Source organism: Coffea arabica, chromosome 8e, assembly GCF_036785885.1.
Source record: "Coffea arabica cultivar ET-39 chromosome 8e, Coffea Arabica ET-39 HiFi, whole genome shotgun sequence".
Lineage (NCBI taxonomy): Eukaryota > Viridiplantae > Streptophyta > Magnoliopsida > Gentianales > Rubiaceae > Coffea > Coffea arabica.
The window spans coordinates 5,844,779-5,870,558 of NC_092324.1; the positions used below are offsets into that span (position 1 = coordinate 5,844,779).

General features: G+C 35.8%; 1 pseudogene; it reads left to right on the forward strand.

The window, feature by feature from the left end:
- The first annotated feature begins 8,704 nt into the window (after positions 1-8,704).
- On the forward strand, positions 8,705-25,084 carry LOC113704445 (anamorsin homolog; annotated as a pseudogene).
- Positions 25,085-25,780: the final 696 nt, after the last annotated feature.

Here is a 25,780-nt window from a genome sequence, read left to right on the forward strand (position 1 = left end):
AACAGTTTGACGTTAAAAATGCTTTTCTCAATGGAACTCTGAATGAAGAAATATACATGGATCCTCCTCCGGGCATAAACTGTGGTGGCAAAGTATGCAAGCTAAGAAGGGCCTTATACGGATTGAAGCAATCCCCTCGAGCATGGTTTGGAAGGCTCTCAACTTTCATGAAGAAGAATGGATATAAACAAAGTGATGCAGATCATACACTTTTCATCAAGCAAGTTTTTAAAAAGGTGACTGCTCTTATTGTGTATGTTGATGATATGGTTGTCACAGGAAATGACTCAAATGAGATAGCTGCCCTCCAAGAAAGCCTTGCGACTGAGTTTGAACTTAAAGATCTTTGGCACCTGAAATATTTCTTAGGCATTGAAGTTGCAAGATCGAGCAACGGAATCTCTCTTTGTCAACGAAAGTATGTGCTGGATTTACTAGCAGAAACTGGTATGCTTGACTGTAAACCCATTGAAACTCCTATTGAGATGAATCACAAGTTAGCCATTCAACAAGACCAAACTCCAACCAATAAGGAGAGGTACCAAAGATTAGTTGGGAGACTAATATACTTATCGCATACGCGTCCTGACATTGCGTATGCTGTGAGCATTGTAAGTCAATTCATGCATGCACCAAGTGAAGATCATATGGAGGCTGTTTACCGGATCCTGCGATACCTAAAATCTTCTCCAGGAAAAGGATTATTTTTTGCTAAAAAAGGAGATCTAGAAATCAAAAGGTATACAGATGCAGATTGGGCTGGAAGTCAAACTGATCGAAAGTCTACATCAGGGTATTTCACATTTGTTGGAAGCAATCTGGTAACATGGCGAAGCAAGAAACAAAAGGTTGTAGCAAGATCAAGTGCAGAGGCAGAATTTCGTGGAATGGCACAAGGTATCTGTGAATTGCTATGGATAAAACGCATTGTACAAGATCTCGGTATATGTCTGTCAAAACCTATGATGTTATTATGTGATAACAAGGCGTCCATAGCAATTGCAAATAATCCTGTTCAGCATGACAGAACCAAACATGTGGAAGTTGATCGACACTTCATCAAAGATCATCTTGACAAGGGTACAATTAGTCTTCCGTTTGTCACATCAAAAGATCAACTAGCAAATGTTCTAACAAAGGCTGTATCTGGAAACGAGTTTCAAAGCTCACTTAACAAGTTGGGAATGATAGACATATATTCACCAACTTGAGGGGGAGTGTTGACGCGAGCAATTTAAGGAGCAAAATCTGCTGTCAAATTTGGCAGATTGGGTAAATATTTCGTTTCCTTATTTGTAATTAATTGTCTTATGTTTAGGCTGTAATATAGGATCTTGATGTACCCCAATTAGTATATATATAGGCTGTAATAGCTTAAAAAAGGATAACAAAGAATGAGAACTATTCTCCATCATCTTTTCTACAGTTGGGTCATTACATGAGCTGGTCTGCATGAATTAGGTTCTTAGATTTTTTGTGATTTGTGATGCGTTAGATTATTTTGATGGGTGGAATTCGCCCAAAAGGGTTTGAAGATGCTATTATGTTTGATGATTTGGTGCTTTGATCAGAAAATCTTCAGCGTCCTGTGGATCTATTCCTTGGTTCCACCATGAGTTGATTTCACGTTCTTCTTGCTTGTTTTTCTTCATTTGATCTCCAAGAAATGGAATTTGTAGTTGGGTTTTGTTAAATAAAAATGGGCTGAAATCCTGGTGCTGGGTTTTTGGTTGGTAAATCGATGGTTTTTTTTGTTTGAGTTCAAGTAGGAATTGTTGTGATAGAATAGGTTGCAAAGTTGCAGAAGAAAAAAGGTAGAAGAAAGCTGCGATAAGCTTGCATGAATAATCTAGAAAATTTGCATTTTGGCCCCCCAATTTTTAAATAATTCTACTACAGCCCAAAATCTGAAAAATTTGAATCAATTTTGCCCCTATTAAGTTTTAATCCTCCTTTTTTATATTTTAAGTAGGTTTTTGGGTAGATAATTTTTGGATTTTAGGGTATAATTAGACATTAATAATTTTTAGTTGATTTATTATCTTATTGGGTTTTAGTAAAATAATTTAGGTTTAGGGTTAGGGGTTTTTTGCTTGGGTTATGATAGTGGCTTTTGTTTTCTTTTTCTGGGTTTTGACTTGGGTTTGGAGGATGAAAGTCCATTCAATTTGATTGGATTTATTTGGTAAAAAGAGTAGGCTTGGCCCGCTCTTTTCTTGGGGCTTTTCGTTGGGCCAAATGGCCTTGGCCCAAGAAATAGTGAAAAGGTTCCAAGAGGCCTTTGTACCTCGCAAGACCAGAAATGGGAATTGCATTCCCATCCTTGGTCTTTTGAGTATTTTTTCTGTGGCCTTAAAAACTTTGATTTTCGTTCAATTGGGACCTTAATTTAATTGCAATTTGGTTCCTAGACTTTATTTTTCTTTGATTTGGACTCCTATTTTTTGTAATAATTATAATTTGACCCTAAAAACTTTCTTAATTTTTGTAATTAGGTGCCTGACAGTTTTGGCTTCTTAAATATAAGTTACTTATCTTCTTTAATTGTTAATTATACTTCATTTAAATGCTTTTAATTGGTAGATTTTATGATTATTTCATTTCTTTATAATTTATTTATTAATTAAATTGTTGTCTTGACCATTTTGTTGATTTTTGGAGTATAAATAGGATAAATTTCACCCCATTTAATTACCACTTCAAGGAAGGTACCTTCTTTTATTATTTTAAATCCTCTTATGTGTTCCTATGTGTTTTTTATGTGTAATTACATATTTTGAGTGCTTTTTTCTTTAATTACTCATTTTATTCATTTTAAATTACATTTATTTTATTTAATTTTGATGATTATTTGTGAGGCATTTAAATGTTAAAATATAATAGATAGGCGCTCAAGTTATGTATTTAGCTAAATTATGTAATAGATAGGTTTTAATTTTTGTTAAGAATGTAATTAGTTAGGTAAATATAATAGTTAGGTTATTATTTTTAAAATTCCCCCCTTTTAGATTGTAATTAGGATCCCGAATGTAATAGTTAGGCTTTATTTGTATTTATTTGCTTGTATGCTTACATACTTGTGTGCTTACGTGTTTATTCGCTTTCACTAGGGTTTGCATCTAGACATTATGCCTATGTGTTATGTGTCATATGTATATTATGTGTTTACTTGCTTTGATTATGTATTTATATGATTTATTTAGTTATAATAAATGTATGATATCACCACACTAGTCCAACGTTAGTTGTGGCCATTCTCCCCGATTTCTTACTAGTCCAACGCTAGTGAAAACTTGTAGAAATGGGTTGGCCCAACGCTAAATCCTTTAACCTGTTTTCACGCTAGATTTATATTTTTGTGTGACATTCATTGCATTTCATACATATTCTTCATTTTTAGGATATTTTCTCATCTTGCATCATATTTCCTATATATATTACCTCCCTTATCCTTATGTGCGCGAAATATGACATTTAAACTTGCATTTTATTTACAAAATTAGAAGTAGGCTAGTCCATTCGCCTGACTAGATTAAGAGAGCCACCCTTCAAATATGGGAAATGAATGAGTATGGTTTCTTAACTTTAGCATGCTCATATCTCCTCTATAGAAAGGAAAATTGAGTCACGAATCTTAGTTTCTCCGGTACCCGTTATGTTGCATTTCTCTCTTTTAGGTCACGTATATTTATATAATATAATTCTTCTTTTCTTAAAGTCTCATCTTTTGCATATTCGTGATCTCTTCTAAAAATCATTTTAGACATCACAATTAATGTGATTTGTTTCAATGACATCTTGACCCTTTTGATACCCCCTAGGTCTAAATTCGCATTCATGTAGAAACATCCTAATGTGATAAGTTTTATACGTTAGATTAAGAAAATTTTCGATTAAATCTCGCAACTAACCCTAGTTAGGTTGAAAGGGAGTCTTAGGTTTGATTCTATCAAATTTTTGCCTTCCCTTTCTTCAACCATGACTCCTGAACTCTCTTCTCTTGTTTCTAAAAACTTGGAGTCGTCTAAAAGGGGTTTTATCTTTTTTTTTTTATTGAAAATACATTTTTAGGTGATTTGGTATACATAAACTCGCTACCAAGTAGCGACTCTATTTTTCTTTAAAAAAAACCCTTTTTAGATTATTATTTTGGGTCCAAATCATCGCACTTTATATGTCCTATTCAAGGCCCTTTTCTTTCTTTATTTATTTTCTAAAAATTAGTGATGGGTTGCAATTTTGTTATTTATTCTGTAATTAATTTCCCCTATTACTTTACCAAATGTGAATTATTTGACAGATTCTATTCACTATTGGTATTTGTGTTTATTACAGGGAGTTGGAACAAAAATGTGGTGAAACTGTGCAAATTTCCCACTCCAATTGTTGTTTAGCGTAGTCACGTCAAATCAGGCCTTAACGTATCCGAAGATGAGGGAAAGACGCGTAACACCAACTGTCAATTGGAAGTGCAACGTGGAGCCGCAGACATTCCAGTAGCTGTTTGCTTAATTTGAATTAATAAAGGTAGTTTATCACAAATGGGAAACTAACTAGGAGATTTCCTAGCTTGATTGGTGCGGATGAAGTGGAAAGTGGAGTCAAAGTGGGGCTCTTTCCTTTAGTCTTCGTATGGCCGTATAAGACAAGAAAACAATTAGGAGAAAAAGGAAGTAGACTTAGCTTAGGAGATTGATTCTTTTCTTTGAGTGGGCTGGCCGTCAGAATTAAAAAGGGGGGCTAATGAGCCGCATGTCTTGGTCCCGCTTTTGATAGTATCACGTTGGGAATTTTCTCAATAATGAAGAACTAAATTGTTATTTTCTAGTTGAAGGTCAATTTGAGAACTCGGTTCCAAACATCTGTGAGATCAAATTATTTTACTTATTTCTTTTAGTCATTTGTATTTGTATGTTTCCTTATTTAATTTCTTATGCTTGTTATGTTATTTGAATGTCAAGGACCCGATATTTGAATTAACCTAATAATCTACTGCCAGATTAATTGATTGAATCCGTAATTGTTCAATTGGTTAATACCAGTGGCGACTAGCGTGATTGGTTTCATGTTAGGGAAATGTATGATCTAATTTAAACAAACTCTCGTAGCATATTTGTTGGTTAGGTTTGGGCTTTTCTAATTCTTAATGTAATCGAGGAATTAAATCCTCTGGTCGTACCTAGGGTTATTTCTTGGTTAGGGAAATAGTTAATGGTCGCACCTTGACTATCAAAAAGGTAAGGAAAGGCTGGTTGTTTATCGCGTGTATGACAACTATAACCAATCTATTAATGAGTAATTGAATTATCTTTGCATCAATGATCAGTTGAATGGACCGTGTCTGAAAAGTTGCACATTTGGCTAAAGTCGTATTGGTTATTGATTAATTCTTGTTTATTTCTATTAGTTGTTTCATTAGTTAGTTAATTAGTTATTTTATATTTTCCAAAAATCCCCCATGCTCTGAACTCTAGAGGGAACGAATTATCCCCAGTCCCTGTGGATTCGACCCTACTCACCGCTATATACAAAATTTGTATTTTTCTTGAGTAGGTAATTATTATTGCATAGGCTCGACACTTGTCAATCAGAAACTCATTTTTTCAATTCACTTATCTTTAAATAAAAAATCCATCTTTTCTAACACCTAAATACTTAGATTTTATTTTTCAAAAATGGGACGCGACAAAATTACTAGTGATGCAGCCACAGGTAATCAAAAATCCATTTTTTCTAACACCTAAATACTTAGATTTTATTTTTCAAAAATGAGATGCGACAAAATTACTAGTGGTGCAACTGCAGGTGGTGCTTTAATGGGTAAATCACCCCAAAAAATCCAAAGTTTGATAAAAGAGATGGCGACAAACAACTACCAATGGGCAAATGAGAGAGGTAATTCGAGGCGTCAAGCAGGTATGATTGAAATGGACACTCTCAACATGTTAAGTGCTCAAATGAATAATGTAGTAAAGTTGTTAAGAAAGCAAGCCGGAGTTGGTCCAAGTTCTTCTTTCAATGTACATGTTACTTATTGTTCTATATGTGGAGGAGAACACAATGCTAACGAGTGTGTTGATTCTGAACATGCTCAATTTGTCAATAATTACAATAGAAATTATCAAAATAACTCATACTCAAACACTTACAATCCGGGATGAAAAAATCATCCAATTTTTGAATGGAAGGATCAAGGAAACCCTTAAAGACCAACTAACCCGCCGGAATTTCAACCAAGGCAACCATAGGTGAATATTAAACCGGGTTGGGAGATAGCAGTGAAAAAATTAGTCAAGGGCACTTCGGAGAGATTTGATCGAATTGAGGGGAGATTGGTCTAATTGATCGGGATGTATAGAAATATAGATGTTTAAATAGATCAAATCGCCAATTCCATCAATAATAGAAACTAGGGTGAATTACCTAGTAAAACGGAAGTGAACCCGAGGGAACATGTTAAGACCATTACCTTTCGTAGTGGTAGACAATTTGAAGATCCTCCGGTAGTTGCAAGTGAGAAGAAAAATGAGAGTGAAGAAAAAGAAAGTGAGAGGGAGGACCAAAAGACAAGTGTGGGCGGAGGAGAGTAGAACAAAGTAAGGTAGAGATAAACCTTCGTCTTTCACTACCGTCCCAATACCTCCGGCAGTTCCTTTCCCTCAAAGGCTCAAGTCAAATAAGCTTAATAAAGATTTGAGAAATTTGTGAAAATTTTTGAACAATTGCATATTAATATTCCTTTTGCTGATACTACTTTGCATATTCCTTCATACACCCTAAATTTCTCAAGGAGATCATGAATCGAAAAAGGAAATTGGAGGATTGCTAAACAATAGCACTAACGGAGGAATGTAGTGCTATTCTACAAAACAAGCTACCGTTAAAATTGAAGGATCTGGAAAGTTTTTCTATACCCTGCTTTATCGGTAACATTGAATTTTTCAAAACATTATGTGACCTTAGTACCAGTGTGTCATTAATTCCTTTGATTGTAACAAGACAATTAGGTTTGCATGAGTTCAAACGTACTCATATTACCTTGTAAGTAGCTGGTAGGTCTATCAGGTATCCAATGAGAATTTTGAAAAATGTGTTGATCAAAGTGCAAAAATTTATTATTCCCGTAGATTTTGTGGTATTAGATATAGAAGAAGACATGTCTATGTCAATCATTCTTGGTAGACCATTTTTAGCAACTGCAAGTACTATTAGCGATATTAAAAATGACAAACTCAAGTTTCAAGTAGGTGAATAAGAGGTAAAATTTAACTTAAATGCAATGAAAAATATCCTTCTTTTACCGATCATGCTTGTTCTGTTAGCACTATTGATAAACTAACATAAGAGATGAGTCAAGTTCATCTTAGCTTAGATCCTCTTGAGTTTTGTTTGGTGTATGTAGAATGGCAAGAAGGAGATAATAAGGACATCAAAGAGTTGGCTCAATATTTAGATGCTCAACCCCTTTATAGAAAAGGGCATGTGTATGAGAGTTTCGGATAAGGAAAGGGATTTCCACCATCTTCGGAGATAGAAGCTCCAACCCTTGAGTTCAAACCACTTCCTAGCCATTTGAATTATGAGTTTCTTGGTGACAATGAAACTCTACCAGTGATTATCAATGTTTACCTTGAAGAAGAGCAATGTAATAAGTTATTAAGAGTTTTAAGGAAGCACAAAAAGGCTATCGAATGGACCATCTCCAACATTCGAGGAATTAGCCCATCTATATGCATGCATCGCATTCTTTTGGAGGATAATTGCAAACCGTTGGTAGAGTTGCAAAGAAGGCTTAATCTGAACATGAAAGAGGTGGTAAGATTAGAAATTATCAAGTGGTTTGATACATGTATAATCTTTCCTATCTTGGATAGTATATGGATTAGTCCAATTCATGTTGTCCCAAAGAAAGGTGGAACTACCATAGTAAAGGAAAAAATTAATGAACTTATTTCCTCTAAACTTGTGGTTAGTTGGAGAGCGTGCATAGATTATAGAAAGCTAAATACGGTTACTCAAAAAGACCACTTTCCTATACCCTTTCTTGATCAATTATTAGAGCATATAGTGGGATATGAATTCTATTGTTTCCTTGATGGATTTTCAAGGTACAATCAAATAGCGATAGCTCCTGAGGATCAAAAGAAGATAACATTCACATGTCCCTATGGCATTTTTACCTTTAGAATGATGCCATTTGGCTTTTGTAATGCCCCTGCCATATTTCAACGCTGCATAATGGCAATTTTTTCTGATTATATTGAGAAAATTATGGAGATTTTTATGGATGATTTTTCAGTATTTGGCTCATCTTTTGACCATTGTCTTCATAATTTGGATTTGATTTTACAGATATGCAAAGAGATGAACCTTGTGTTAAATTGGGAGAAGTGCCATTTTATGGTTTAAGAATGAATCGTCTTAGGGTACAATATTTCCTCTAAAGGAATTGAGGTGGACAATGCCAAAATAGAAGTGATCGAGCGAATGCCAACTCTAAGCGAGAAGAAGCTTGGAAGAGAAGAAACCTAATATAGAAAAGATGATATTTCAATATATACAAAAGATGGATCAAATGGTCCAGTCCCTAAAGGTTTCTATGCAAAGTTTGGAGAGACAAGTAGGCCAATTAGCTAAGACGATAACTAAAAAGGGGCAAGATAAATTGCCAAACACCATTGAGGTGAATCCCAAGGAGGTTACAATGGCAATAACACTTCGTTCGGAGAGGATGTTAGATGAACCTATTCAAATATCCAGGAGAAAATCAAAGAAGCAGGAGGAAGAGTTAATTGATGAGAAAAGTGAATAGAAGGCACCCAATTCAGGCGAAGATGCTACAAATGATAATACCCCAACAAAATTGCCTAAAATTAAAGCTTATGTGCTACCTATTTCCTTCTTGCAAAGGCTTAAAAAAAAGGCAACTGATGCGCCATATCAGAAGTTCATGGATATGCTTAGAAAGTTACAAGTCAATATGTCTTTTTCCAAAATTTTGGCAAATATCCCTACTTATGCAAAGTTCTTAAAGAAGATAGTGTTTAATAAAAAGAAGTTGAAGGGCTTTGCAGAGGCGTCTCTTACTGAGGAATGCAGTGCAGTGCTCCAAAATCATCTTCCAATTAAGATGAAAGATCCAGGGAGTTTTACTGTGTCTTGTCAATTTGAACATATTCTTGTTGAGAAGTGTTTATGTGACCTTAGATCTAGTGTTAATTTGATGCCCTTATCATTTTTCAGGAAATTGAAGTTTGCCAACCTAGTGCCTACTCAAATGATTTTGCAATTGGCCAATCGTACAGTGCTTTATCCAATGGATATTGTAGAAGATCTATTGGTTAAATTTAGTAAATTTTATTTTCCTGCTGATTTTATTGTTCTTGATCGAGGATGATATTTCTATATCTGTTATCCTTGGTAGAGGGTTTTTAGCTACGGAGGGAGTTAATATAGATTTACTTGAAAGAAAATTAACTTTAAGGGTTAGTAAAGAGAAAGAAGAATTTAATGTTGTTGATCGAATGAGGAATCTTATTCCTATATTGCTACTCCTGACGAGTTGTATGGTGAAAAATATGTCTTAGAGCAAGATATAGGATTTATGCCTTTGCATGATCATCGCTTATATTCTTCTTCAGTGGTTCAAAAGCACAATGTTGATGCAAACAGTTATGCAGTATTGCAGGCACATAAATTAGAGAATGCGCAAATATCTCAGGCTCTGTTTGGATTAGATATTTTTGTGGGTGTTTTTGAAATATTTTATTGTAGCAATTTATGTAAAAAATTTTCACTGTAGATGTTTTTAATGGTGTTTTTGAAAATACATTATTGGGTACTTTTAAAATTTAAAATTTTAATAGAATATTTTTAAAATTTTGTAAAGTCTCACAACCAGCCCCAGCTATCCCACTCCCCCTTCTCTCTTCCCTTCTCCTCCCCCTCTTTCTTCCTCTTCCCCTCTCATTTCTCCTCTCATTCTTCGTCCCCCTTCTTCCTCCACCCTTCTCATCCCCTCCCTACTAAGGTCATGCACCTTGGTTCCTCATGTTTGACTTTTTTTTTTTGTTTTTTGGTCCCTGTTTTTCAATGTTTTGCATTCTCTCACTAATAACATAAGTTCGATCCTTTACATATCATCATGTTGGAACTTATTTCCAACCACATTTTCACTTGAAATGACTAAAAGAAATACGCCAACATATTGTGATTATATGCATAAAATAGTATAATAGTCATAAAACTTACTATTTGTGCAATTTAAAAACAAAATTATGGCTGAAACTACCTTAGCTTGCATGCAATCGATTTAGACAAAGTACTCTAAAATCTAATACAATTTATAATGCTCCTAAATTTCACCCGAAGTATGTTAACAGAAGAAAATATTCTTTTAATGTTAAATGAGAAAACAATCATTTGCATTCTGAAACCACCTCAAGTTAAATGTTAAACATAAAGCATAGCATTTCCCTTCTACGTAATTAAAATATTTTGCAAAAATTTTCTAATCGAACTCAAAATTTTTGACATTTAAAAATTACCAGAATTTTGAATATGAAAGCAGGTACCTCAACTACTAGTTTTTGTGTTTTAATTCAAATTATGTCAAATTACAGTTTGAGGTATGCCACCAAAAATGAGTTTTGGGTAAAAATGCTGTATTTTAGACATGTGATGGACCAAACCCATATTTTATAAGAGTCTTAAGTGGGGACAAAATCTCAAATATAGGGACCAAAATAGATCATTTCAATAGTGAGGGACTAAAGAACAAAGTTCAAGTTAGTTAAAAAAGTTTGGCAAACATTTCTAAAATATATATTTTGTGCACTGCATTGCTATTATAACTTTGGAATGACCAATTTATGCTTGATACTACTTTCTTTAACTAGAGTGCACTAGTAACATACGATTCCTAGCGTTCTTTTTGTCTCTTTAAACTATTTACGTTGCCTTTGTTTATACTTTTCTCTATCTTTTTCCAACCAAGTTTCCTTTGTTTGTTTAAATTTGTTTATTCTTTCTTTACTCGAGTTTCTTCGTATGACTTGCTAGAAAAAAAATGATTGGAGACATTTTTATTGGACAAGAAAAAAGTAAGAATTTTAATGAATAATTAGTCTTGAAAGAGCTGTTGAACTATTAGTACAAAATCAATAAGTTACCTAGAAGTGATGAAAGCCAATTTTCAAACTGTTTGCATAAAATACAGGTGAATAAATCTAGAATGATCTAATAAACACAAATTTTTAGCTGTTTGGAATTTGAAATCTGTTGTGTTACTCGGATGTAAGGTGTTTGAACCCTTCACCCCATTGGTTTATGCTTAATACGGATGGCAGTTCTAAAGGGAATTCGAGAATTAGAGGTGGAGGAGCTGTGTTAAGGAATCAGGAGGGAATTTTGTTCTAGTTTTTTCTATCAGGTTGGGATACTTGTCAAGTTTACAAGTTGAATTTCACACTTTGATTCACAGTCTACAAGTTTGTTTTCAAATGTGAATCTCAAAGATTGAAATTGAGCTGGATTCCAATGTTCTAGTGCAAATGATCTCCGATAAGTGTGGATTTCTATAATACTTGATCAAAGTATTGCTAGAAGGGAATTCTGCAGCAGATTTGACCGCATGATTAAGAGATAGGATGATAAAAATTTAAACTAATTTATTCTTACAAATAATATAAATTTATACTCTCATAATTATATAACATTGCCCTAACATAATAATATAATATAAATGAACTAATTTACCCCCACTAATTAATTTAAAGTCTTTTTTTGACTGATTTGCTCCTACTATCAACATAACAATATTTGGATTATTTTGTCCTTGCAAATGATACAAATACATCCTGAATATTATATAACCATACTCTCATATAATAATATGATAATAAACGGACTAATTTGCCCTTACTAATTATATTAAATTTTTTTACTATTTTGCACCTATTCATTATTTTAAATTTTATGACAAATTTACCCCTATTAATTAATTTAAATTTTTTGACAAATTTGCCCCTAAGTACATCATAATAAAAAGAATATTTTGCCTTGGACTAAATTTCCCTTACTAACTTTATTTTCTCAATCAAATTCTATATAAATAAATAATCTTATCAATTGGATTTTGCGAATGAGGGTTTCAATGAGTACAAGTTCGGCGGAAAGAAAAATCTTCTATGTTGGGTTGAGCTTGGCTCATTTAAAACTCTTAAATAGGTTGAATTTATTAAATTTAACCTTAACTAAACCAAACTCGGCCTATTATTTAATTGAATTTCAAATTTAGATTCAAAAATTAGGTTAACACCTATTTTTAAGGGCCCAAATGGGCAAAGTTTAAGTGAATACAAATTTTTATATATCAAAACCTTTGATTTATTTTATAATTCTAAAGTTTCAAATTACTTTATTTTAATAAAAGTTATAAATTGTTAAATTATTTTATTAAAATGATGCTACAAATTAAGGGATATTTTGGTCATTAAACTAGTAATCCTATCTCATCCAATCTCGAACCAAACACAGCATAGAATTATTTTCCAATATATTCTATTCATGTTATATTAAGGTTATATAATTGTAAGAGTATAAATTTTATATTATTTGCAAGGACAAATTAATTTAAAATTTCATCATCCTATCTCTTAGTCATATCCTTTGATAACATTGCCTTAAATAAGGAATGCTTGAATCCGGAAATTAGAGTTTGTTGAATTTTTGAATGACAAAAGTACTTAACCTAAAATTTGATTCATGTGTGGAATCATGTAATGGAAATAATTTATCTTTTTGTCTTTTCCTTTCTCTTTGCGAATCAATGAAAATGGTAAAGATATGGTTAAATGTGTATAGTACCTTTTGGAATTCTCTCTGTTTCTTTCTTTAGAAGTTTAGACATCAGAGTCAGAAGATGGGTTTAAGGTCTGAAAGCTTGAGATTGCTTTCTAATGCTATTAATGTTGGGACATGTCTTTGTTTGAGTGTAATACTGGGTTTGAAGTGTTAGTTGTGACCTCTAAATTTGATCAATTTCTTCACAGGAGACATCGGGTCATGAAAATATACTAGCCCTTACAGAGCAAGTGGTCCTGCGGGTTGGTGAAATTTCGAATGCACTAAGGACGATGAATAAAGAAGGGATTACTCAAATTGATCCTCTGATCATCGCTCAAGCTTCATTACAGAGTCACTTATTTCTCTTTTGCATCTAGTATTTGTATATCTGGTTGGTTCTGTTTAGTTTTATTCGTTCTTTGGTAACTTCCAATTCTACTACTCTGCTACCTCTATACAGCAGATGATGCGTACCTCTCATGTAGTATACCTAGTGATTTAGACTATATTCATTCTTTATTGATTCCATTAAATTAGTTAGTTTCACTGAAGCTTGGTATTGCTTGAACTTGCTCACTGATGGTTGTGCACCATAGTTGACTCCTGCTGATGCTTTTTTCTTGTTCCCCTCCCTGTTTCAAGTATATTTATCTATGCAATGTTTTTTTTTGGGATTTTTTGGTTAAGTAATACACTGTTTTCTGTATGTTTCTTTTTTTTTTTCTGCACTCTATTTATAGCTTTGTGTAGGTTTGTCATTTGGAGAATGCTATGTATTTCCTTGTGACGACGCACTAGTGGTGGCGTCTTTGAGTATATGGGTGCAGAGTGCTCTGGGCTGGAAGTTTTGGCAGTCTATTTATGACAGGTTGTCGAAGCATGTGCAATAATAAAAACCTGCTCAACTAAAGTTAAATTTCTGTAGATAGTGGTAAGTAGGGTCGAATCCACAGGGATTGGGTGTAACTGTTTCTTTTCAAATTCACAGTGATAAAGGGGTGTGTTTTTGTGTAAAGAGTGACAATCAAATAAATGCAAATAAAATCTAAGAAACTACTAAAAATTAAATAACAAACTACTAAAATCAAATGAGTGATAATTAAGAATCTAGCCAAGAAATAACTTCAGCAATGGTGCACCTAATTGATCATCGAAACAAAAGCAATTCCAATTATTTATTAATAAATAGGTTATAACTACCAAACAAGCGATGTCAATCAACCCCTCCTTACTGTGTCGATGATTAAGGTACGCCCGTTAATCACTGCTCTAATTGAGAAATAATCCTAGGTACGCCCATAGAATTTAATTCCCCAATTGCCTTACGTATTAGAGGAGCCCTATTCTAACCAAATAACGCACTACCAGGGTTATTTTAGATTAGCCCGCGTATCCCCCTGGCACGAATCTAATCATGCCAATTGTCACTATTTCAGGACAATTAAACAATTACGGATTTAATGCCCTAATTGACAATAGGTTACCAAATCAATTAATTATCCGAATCCAAGACAATCAATGAATTAAATAACCATAAACATAGCAATCAGGAAATATGCGGATACCAATAAATAAAAGGAAAAGATTGAATTAAAACGATCTCACAATTTTTAGGCGAGCCAGAGCCTTCATTGCTCCTTGACTAGGATTGGAAAATTAGCTCATAATTGATGAACTAAATCCACGGGAAATTGAAAAGGGAACAGCGGCCATTGTCCGTTGAAATTCTGGAGAATCCAACTCGTCCGAATGTGAATAAATAGAAAAGCTACGAAAGGCAATTCATAGTTTCACTTCGTCTCACGCACAAAGGAAAAGAAACCAGCATTTAGAGAGGAAAAGTCAAAGCCAGCAATGGCTAAGCTCCTGACATTCGTAAGTCCCAAAAGCAAAAGGTAAAACTTCAAGGAAAAGTCAACAATTTGTGCTAAGCTAAAGACGAAAAACTAAGCATGAAGCCGGCTGCCTCATCCGCTGTCTCCCAGGGAAAAGTGAAGATCTGATGCTCAAAAACTGCTCTCCTTGCGCGGCGGCCCCCTTCCGGAGAGGACGAAGAAGACCCCCCACTTCAGCCCTTCGTTCCTCCTTTTAATGCTGCGCTCTGCGAATTACCAAAAAGGACTTGTATCTCCTTGTTCCAAAAATGCCCTGGATGCCTGCTACTTGAACTCTTTCCTGATAACTGTCAAATCGGCACTTATTATGGTATTTTCGTTCTACTCCCTGAAATATATGTAAAATACTAAAAGTGAGTAGAATCTAATAATTAATTCACATTGGATTAAGTAATAGGGAAAATTAATAATAAAATAAATGATAAAATTACAACCTATCAATTCCCCCCACACCTAAACCATGCTTGTCCTCAAGCATAAGAACAGTAAACAGATACCGAAATTTGATAACGGCTGTTGCTCTATCTACCATATTGCCAAGATATCAAGAAAAATATATATCAAGCATCAGTGATCAAGATCCAAGAAACATCACTCCGGTTAGCTTCTAAACCACAAATTCCTCCAATTTCAGGCTAACTAATTGACAGGTGTCGAGCCTGTGCAATAATAAATACCTACTCGAGAAAAATAAATTTTCTGTATATAGTAGTGAGTAGGGTCGAATCCACAGGGATTGGGAAAAATTTGATTCTTTTCAAGTTCGGGACACGGGGGATTTTTATCAGAAATAAACTAAAAATAATTAAACAATTTAACCAAAAATAAATAAATAATTAATACGAATGTAAATAGCAATTAAATAAATGATAAATAAATTCTAGCCAAGGATACAACTACACAGACACAGTCCATTCATCCGATCATTGATGCAAAGAAGGTTCACTTAATTTTATTAATAGGTTAGTTATAGTCGCCGATAAAATCTAACGACCAGCTTTTCCTTAATTTATTGATAACCAAGGTACGACCGTTGATTACCCCTAACCAGGAAATACTCCTAGGTACGACCGTAGGAATTAATTTCCTAATTGCATTAAAAACTAGAAAAGCCTAACCCAAATTAATAACACGCTACGAGGGTTATTTAAATCAGATTGCATGTCCCCTAGTATGTGAAAATACTAGTTGTCACTAATATTAACCAACTAAACAATTACGGATTTAATTGATTAATTTGACAGGAGATTAATAAGTCAAATTGCACATCGGGCTCTTGATATCCAATTAACAAAATAATCCCATGGAAATTAAAATAGAAAACATGCAAATATTAACAAATTAAGGAACACGTAAAATTAATTAGATCTCACAGATATTTGGAACTGCGTCTTCGCGTTGATCCTTGACTAGAGGAAAAGATTAGCCACGCCTCATAAGAAAATTCCCACGCAATTTAATTGAATTCGAAGACATAAATAACTCTTGCTAGTAACTGAAAATGAAAATTTGATTCTCCGTAATCTAATGAAATAGAACTAGTTTCATGAAAGAAACTAGTCTAAAGGAAGAGACGGAAGAAAAATACAAAACAAACCAACTGAAGAGATCTTCACACCACACAAAACATGAAAGAACAAAATCCTATTTTATGACTAAAACTACCTATCTTCCTCTCCGTAGAGAGAAACTAATCTAATGTCTTATATAGCACTCGTCTAGTGCCTTTCCCTTATTTTATTTTAGCACTAGTTTCCTAAGAGAACTAGTGACGTAGGAAGCAAATTGGAAAAGCTCAATCATCAAAGCCAACACCTTGACTAATGAGTATATCTCCCACAATAAGAACAAACTTTCTACGTGGTCCCCGCTTTGATTTCTTATTGCTAGTGGATTTCATCATATCAATTCAATTCTTCATCAGCAATTCCGTTCATCAGCAATTCCGTTGGTTTGCACAATTTGGGCTGATGGTGGAAAGCTTTTAGAAGCTTTCACGTGTGGAGAAATCTTCTCAAGAAGGTCCCCTTTTAGCACTTTTCTGCTCCACTTTCTGAAATTATATCCAAATACCAAATATAAATATATATTGACAATTAAAACAATATTTGGCAAGGATAAAGAGGAAAATTAACGATAAAATTACTAACAATTAATACCCTATCACTAATCTAAGAAAAAGGAATGACGCATAACATTTATCAGCAAATGGTCCAACTATTAACCAAAATCTCAACATTAAATCCATAATTCGGCAAGCTGACTTTTATTACACACTAACACAACCTTCACTTTTTTCTTTACATTTTTGTTCTACTTTTCTCTTCTTTTTTTTTTATTCTTCTTTTCAATAGTAACAAAAGACTTAGTCGCTAGCCATTTGAGCCTTTTGACGCGAACTCTAACATTGGCCAGATGAAGGAGCCCGGTTACTCAGCTTCTATCGCCACGTGACCACGTACTCATAGGAATTACTACCTTTTGACGCGAGAATCAACACTTTTAGGTGCAGATCCCCGGTTACTCAGTAGTAACTAATAGCGGAGTACAGTCAAGTTTATGCATAGCTAAAAATCACAAAAACTCAATATAACACAAGAACCAAAAGAAAACTTGCATCAGCTAGCCTCATTTTCAAACATGGAGAACTAAAGTTAATAACCGGACCAATTCACATGAAAATGCCAATAATCATTCCCTATACCTAGGAAAGTTAACTAAAAATTATAAGAGTAAAACAATCATCGATATTCACCAAAGAGATGTTTTTGGATTCAACCACATTAACTTGATACCCTTTTATTATTAAAACTTGGCAAAAGTAGAAATAGAGGCAATAATCCAACATCAAACTTGGCAGTCATAGGAGAGCTAGACAGATAAATGACAAAAAGTAAACGAAAACTAGACAAATAACAAACTCAAAATAAAAGAAAAACATCTGACAACTAAAACTAGAAAAAAACTAGCACAGCTGTCCCCCCCCCACACCTAGATCCTACATTGTCCTTAATGGAGGGATTAAAGCGATTAAAACGAAGGGAGCAACGAAACTTCCCTCACGAGTGGCGAAAGGGTAGGCGGGAACGGTGCACGGAAACCGATGTGATAGAAGTACGCGGCCAAGGTCTGAGACATCTCAATTCAATTCAACCAGCAAATGCAAAACTCTGTCCACCCAAAATCTCAACAAAGTCTCCAATAATGTGCTAAATCCAGCAATATCAGTTTAGGACTTTAGTAATAGCAGCGCAGTCACAAGCCCTTGGTAGTCAATCAGATCTCTACCCAAATAGAGTTAACAAGTACTCGCACCCTTACCATTGGTGCAAATCGCAATTCAAAATCAATGAAGTTCTATAGCAGAGCAGATCAGTAGTAAAGCAATAGCCCCAAGTATTAATCTAGTCACAAGAAAGATTCTAAACCTCTAAAGAAGAGCAACAGACGACTAGAATTCCAATGAATAGAGCAAGTAGAGGAACCGTAGGTAGGAACCCAGTCCACCGAAGTCAATAAACAAACCCAGGAAACAAATAAGTCCGCAAATGAATCAACAAATTGTACAAATGATCAGACCAAAATCACAGACACTGTTCCTCCAAATCAGCAATATAAACCAACATCCAAAATGTCCTCAAAAACTCGATTAAAAACTACTAATGCCAACAAGGAATGCAGTTGCCGAATTAAATCAACCAAAATTTCAACAAGCACAACACTGGCCGAGATTCTTCCCAAAATATCACAGACAATTGCGAAAATCCAACCCACCCAAAAACTAAACAATTCCCCCCCCAAAGCTCTGAACAAATGGCCCCAGCACTGTCCCGTAGCAAGAGACCAAGCAGTAAAAAATATAAGTAATAATAGCGCCGCAATCGGGCAAGAACAACTTAATCTCAGGCATTTAGATTCCAATCAACCAACCCATAGAGTAGAATGAACCCAAAATAAGCAGCAATTCCAAGTGAAAGCAGGCCAACCAGTACCACTGGTGGAAATAACCCAAATATGCAGGGACCCAAATAGCACCGATTAACACTGAGAAATTGGGGAGCAAGTGTCAAATACCTCCACTGGTACTACTCCAGGCAGCAGACAGAGCAGCGGCGGCGCGCGTCTCCAGCAACGATGGCGGCAGCTTAGGCAGAGCGCGCGTGGCTGGCGGGAAGAGCTGGGCAGCCGCGAGGGAGCGGCGGTGGCTCGCAGTGTGGCCGCGACTGGAGCGTGAGGTGAAGTGGCGGCTGCGCCGGCCACTGGAGTCGCGAGCCTTTTCGAGGAGTTGCGTGGAGTTGCGGGCAGGAGTGGAAGGCGGCGGCGGCGAAGTGGGCTGGTGGAGCTCTGCTAGTTGGCGGCAGTGGATGCGTCAGTTGGTGGTGGCGCGGCTCTCGGTCGGCGTGCGCAGAGAGAAGGGGAGTAGCGGGGAAAGAAAAGAGAAAGAAAGAAGAAGAGAGAAAGAAAGAAAAGAAAGAAAGAAGAAAGAAAAAGAAAGGAATTCTCGTTTTTTTTTTTTTTTGAAATTTGGAAACCAAAGCTGCGGTGAAAAATATGTCCCCTTTTTTTTTTTTCTCTTCTCTTCTCTTTTTTTTCGGAAATTAATTTAATTCACAAAATTTTTTTTTATTTTATTTTAATATTTGAGACTAAAGCTACGTTGATAAGAAAGAGTTTCTGTGTGGGTTTTTTTTTTTTTTTAATCCTTACCTGTCCCGCGAACGTGACGCGGGCACGTCAAGAGAGCAAGAGAGCTCCCAGAAGTTTCTGATCGTGAGCTTCTTGCATGTCACCACGCAGGCGCGTCACGAGGGCAAGAGAACTTCCAGAAGTTTCTGATCGTGAGCTTCCTGCACGTCACCACGCGGGCGCGTCATGACTGAAGGGCACCTATAAATCAGCAAAAACGAAAACTGAAACCCAAAATCAGTCGAATTCAAGGAGAACACATCTAAACTACCACACGAAATTGAACAAACAATTAAAAGGAACAATTGGGTTGCCTCCCAATGAGCGCCTTTCTTTAATGTCTTTGACTAGACATTATCATGTTTTGTTCATGGAGGATAAAATCTTGTGGCTCTTCTTAATGCTTCATCCTCTATATAATCCTGATAACCCTCGTAAATAGAATAATCCTTGAGCACACGAGCTACGGGCTTCCATGGACTAGTGAATGGCGCCAAACGAGTCGATGATAATTTGCATTCTTCAATCATTCCTCCCTCACTTGCATTTATTGGTTCAAGATATCTCGCCATCGCCACTCTTAATTTATTCCTGTCATGAAATTCAAAACTGTCTGGTATAATAAAGTCAATTTCGTTAACAGGAATTGAAGAGTAAGAGTCAGGAGAATATTGATGAAGGAGTGGAGGAGATGTCACCGCATTTGGAGATTGTTCACTGGATTCGTTCACTTGAATGGGTTGCGATTGTGGTTTCATTTCTTCCTTTTCGGCTTCTTTTTCAACTGCATCTGTAGATTTCTCATTTTGACACTCTTGCATCTCCTCATCACTAGTCAAGCAAATTGCACTCTCATTTTCTTCTAGATCAACAATGGTTTCCGAGGGCAATTCTTCCATTTGAGAAGCCAATCGATTTATTCTGGATGTCAATAGACATAGTTGATCTGCCAGATAACTCATTCCTCATTTGTGTCTCCTGTTGGAATTGGTATGTGTTAGTAGCTATTGGTTCAACTATTTCTTCAAGAGACATACCTGACATAGATGACGATTCTTGAGACTCATACTGCTGAAAATTCATTGGCCCCGTTGTATAATTATAATTGGAGTTATCCCACCATCCTTGATCATACCCGTTTGGATTAGGGTTATACCACGTTTGAGACCAGGGTGAAAAATCTCCATAATTATTGAATGGGACACTCAGATTATCTTAATATTCGGGGCACATACCGGTTGAATGATCCCTGGCATAACAAATTTTACAGGTTGCAGCAGCCATTCTTTTTCTAATAGAGTTTAGTGCCTCAGCATATGCAGACTTAGCGAAAAAACTAGTTGCATCGCCTTTTCCGGAAACAAAATCCAGTATATCACCAAAATACGAAGTGTTAGAAGCCATAAGCTATATAAAAAAAAAATAAGAGAAAAATAAATAAAAAAAATGAAAACAAGATGAACTCAAAAGGAAACAAATTAATCTGACACCAGTCCCCGGCAACGGCGCCAAAAATTGACAGGTTGTCGAAGCCTGTGCAATAATAAAAACCTGCTCAACTAAATTTAAATTTCTGTAGATAGTGGTAAGTAGGGTCGAATCCACAGGGATTGGGTGTAACTGTTTCTTTTCAAATTCACAGTGATAAAGGGGTGTGTTTTTGTGTAAAGAGTGACAATCAAATAAATGCAAATAAAATCTAAGAAACTACTAAAAATTAAATAACAAACTACTAAAATCAAATGAGTGATAATTAAGAATCTAGCCAAGAAATAACTTCAGCAATGGTGCACCTAATTGATCATCGAAACAAAAGCAATTCCAATTATTTATTAATAAATAGGTTATAACTACCAAACAAGCGATGGCAATCAACCCCTCCTTACTGTGTCGATGATTAAGGTACGCCCGTTAATCACTGCTCTAATTGAGAAATAATCCTAGGTACGCCCATAGAATTTAATTCCCTAATTGCCTTACGTATTAGAGGAGCCCTATTCTAACCAAATAACGCACTACCAGGGTTATTTTAGATTAGCCCGCGTATCCCCCTGGCACGAATCTAATCATGCCAATTGTCACTATTTCAGGACAATTAAACAATTACGGATTTAATGCCCTAATTGACAATAGGTTACCAAATCAATTAATTATCCGAATCCAAGACAATCAATGAATTAAATAACCATAAACATAGCAATCAGGAAATATGCGGATACCAATAAATAAAAGGAAAAGATTGAATTAAAACGATCTCACAATTTTTAGGCGAGCCAGAGCCTTCATTGCTCCTTGACTAGGATTGGAAAATTAGCTCATAATTGATGAACTAAATCCACGGGAAATTGAAAAGGGAACAGCGGCCATTGTCCGTTGAAATTCTGGAGAATCCAACTCGTCCGAATGTGAATAAATAGAAAAGCTACGAAAGGCAATTCATAGTTTCACTTCGTCTCACGCACAAAGGAAAAGAAACCAGCATTTAGAGAGGAAAAGTCAAAGCCAGCAATGGCTAAGCTCCTGACATTCGTAAGTCCCAAAAGCAAAAGGTAAAACTTCAAGGAAAAGTCAACAATTTGTGCTAAGCTAAAGACGAAAAACTAAGCATGAAGCCGGCTGCCTCATCCGCTGTCTCCCAGGGAAAAGTGAAGATCTGATGCTCAAAAACTGCTCTCCTTGCGCGGCGGCCCCCTTCCGGAGAGGACGAAGAAGACCCCCCACTTCAGCCCTTCGTTCCTCCTTTTAATGCTGCGCTCTGCGAATTACCAAAAAGGACTTGTATCTCCTTGTTCCAAAAATGCCCTGGATGCCTGCTACTTGAACTCTTTCCTGATAACTGTCAAATCGGCACTTATTATGGTATTTTCGTTCTACTCCCTGAAATATATGTAAAATACTAAAAGTGAGTAGAATCTAATAATTAATTCACATTGGGTTAAGTAATAGGGAAAATTAATAATAAAATAAATGATAAAATTGCAACCTATCAATTTATACAATTTAAGCAAGGCTTCCAGCAAGAGACTTGTTGTCCTAAGTGGACATCTGATTGTAATAGATGATGGTTGAGAGTTGGGACAGGCCTTGTAATCATGTAATGGCATCTTCTAAACGCAGTGAGATTTTGTTTTCTATTCAAAAACCAGCCGCTAAAATAAAATTTGGGTGTAAAGAAGTGAGTATGTTGTACAGGTTTGTTTTTTATGATTATGTTAGAAGAGATTGTTGGGCTCAGAGAGAGCCAAACCCGGGGGAAATTAAACCATGAGCTAGAATGGGAACCACAACCATGGGTTTGACACCACATCCAACCCAAAACCTTAAGGCATTGAGTTTATAGGTCATTCCCACTTATATGTTCCTTATTCTACTCATCTCTTTTCGATGTGGGACATTGATTCACACTTGATATCCCAACAATCTCCCCCTCAAGTGTGAATCTCTTCCACATCGGACCTCTCTCTCTAGCCCATCCACTCCATCAAGCCCACTTCAATCAGGAGTGTGCGATTCTTGCTCAAGAGCCCACATGCCTTGCCTCACTGCAGGTCCGCATGATTCTTTCCCTGCTCTTATCCAAACCAGCCACGCCTTACCCCTCCCACTGGCTTTTATCCTGGAGTCATTGCCCAGTCGAACCACCTGGCTCTGATACCACTGTTGGGCTCAGAGAGAGTCAAACCCGAGGGAAATTAAACCATGAGCTAGAATGGGAACCACAACCATGGGTTTGACACCACATCCAACCCAAAACCTTAAGGCATTGAGTTTATAGGTCATTCCCACTTATATGTTCCTTATTCTACTCATCTCTTTCCGATGTGGGACATTGATTCACACTTGATATCCCAACAGAGATTGTTTTTGATGTAGTTGCTGATTCCATAGCGCTATATTGTTATTCCAATCCAATGTCATGTGGTAACTTAAATCTTTGACAAACGCGTTGTAAATCCATTTGTTGTTGTTACCTTCCCAGTTCTTCTGGGCTCTATCTGGAATTATTTAACTGATAGTTCTGGGCTATCTAGCATTTGCCAACTAGAACCAAAGCTATCACTCTTGAAGTTGCAGCTGTAATTCACTTGGTCTATTTAATTTTTATGTATAACAGGTGCAGTGGCAGTTGAATCTTCATCTACCGATGTTGTTGCGGTCATCAGCAAGTCATCTGAGTTCCCAGATGATGCATTGTTTCTGGAGATCTCAAGAATCTTAATGCCTGGTGGATCAGTGCTGGTGCACCTGACTTCTCAATCTATTCCCTTGCGAGAGGTAAGCCACCCATTGGTTCCAATTTTCATTTCCTTGATAATACTTCTGGACTGTTCATTCATCTTTTGCAAATTCTGAATTAGTAAGTGATTGCTCACGATGATTTTTCTGGAAGTGTTGCAGACAAAGTCTTCCCTGAGCGCAAGTTATTGTTGGCAGGACTTTTGGATGTAAAATCATCTGAAGCAGGTTAGTCTATTGGGGATAGTGTCCTTGTACTGTTTCGATTTATTCTCTCCCGCTCCATTTTGTCTTTTTCCACCTTCTCTCCTGTCCCTGCAACTTCTTTACAGAATGATTCTAGTGCCCAATGGCTTTGTTTGCAAGCTTTTTGCTTTCTGCTGTGTAAGTTGTGCATCGGAGGTTTTGTAACGCTCTTGAACAGATTTCGGGCACAAAATCTTCTTCGAAGATTGGTTCATCCTTTTCTCTAAAGAAACAAACAAAAAGTTTCCCTGCAGTACACATTGATGATGATACGGACTTGATAGATGACGACACCCTGCTAAGTGAAGAGGATTTGAAGAAACCTCAGCTGCCTGTGGGTAAGACAGCTTTATTCTGGCTGCGGCATTTCTGACTTGGCTTCTAAAATGTTTTATCCACGTTTCTGATATCACACTGAGCTGCCAAAAATTTCATGCTGTAGGTGATTGTGAAGTTGGAAAAACTAGGAAAGCCTGCAAAAATTGCACTTGTGGGCGGGCTGAAGTGGAAGAGAAAGTGAAGTTGGGACTTAGTATGGACCAGCTGAACAATCCTCAGTCTGCCTGTGGCAATGTATGTACATATTGTTTAATTTGAGCAATTGCAACTGATTTTAGTTGACCTTTCTTGAGAACATCATTGTCAAAGTGAAGGTCCTGCATCTTAAGCCTGGTGGTCTATTTAACTTACTTCTGTATTATTGCAATTTAACATGATTGTTAGAACGGAAGAGCATTCTGCTTGCGTAGAAGAGTAGTTGTTTAGGCTTATCTTCTTGATGCTTCTTCAAATACTTGGAGAACCAATTCCTCAGTTAGTAGGTGAAGAATGTTATTCTTTGTCAATAATGGAATTCGTGGATTTTGGACTGCATTAAAATTATGCGAAACTCCTTAAATGGAACATTTGAAAAGATATATATACATCTTTCTCCTACATAAAGTTTTTTCTCATGTACCTCATTTTCTCGTCAAATTAGATGATCCAAAAACGTTTCCCTGCTTAATGTTAGCTATTCTACTTTTCAAGTCCTAAATATTCACTGCAACCATGTAAGTAAAAGGCAATGGTCAGGAAGATGTAGCTAGCAGCTTAAATTGAGAGGAACTGTTTATGGAATTAATTAAGTTAGTGAATAATATGGTTAGTTTGAGTTATTTTCATGCCTTACAAAATTTTGTTCATAGAAATATGACTTGTTAGATACTTGCAAAGAGGAAAGCTGAAAATTTGAGTGAATATTGAATTGTTTCTGAGGATGTTGCAACAGTATTCTCTCTGGCTAGAAGACTTTCTTTGCCATTCCTACACTGAAATAACACTTTCCATGAGGTCTTCTTGTTATATTTTCTTGGGTGTATTCATTACATTTGGTGGACTTCTATCTAATTGGTAGCAGTTCATATGGTCCTTCTCATTGTGTATTGGAACTTAAGATCATGCTAAGATATTCAATGAGTTTTGTTGTATTGCTTAACATTTAGAATTGTTTCTTGTGCTTTTATTTGTTTCAATGGTAGTTCAAATAATTTCTAGGAACACCTTAATAGAACTTAAATTTATATGTGTCAGCCATGTTTTTGGATTCACTATTGTACTCTTTGCCTGCTTACCAGCTTTTCTGTGTTGTATTATCTTTTTGCTGTTAGAGCTTAGAAAAGTATGTGTGTGAATTCTCCAACTTTTCTTAAGTTGTTCACTGTTTTTTCTCATAGTTATTTATTTGCTGAACAGTTTATTACACTGAATTTTGAAATTGAAAAAGAATCCATAGAATACCTGTTCATAAGAATTGAGAAGCACCGCCGTTCCTCAAATCTTCAAAAATGTCGGACAATTACTTATTCTTCTCTTCTTTGCTTTTCAAATAT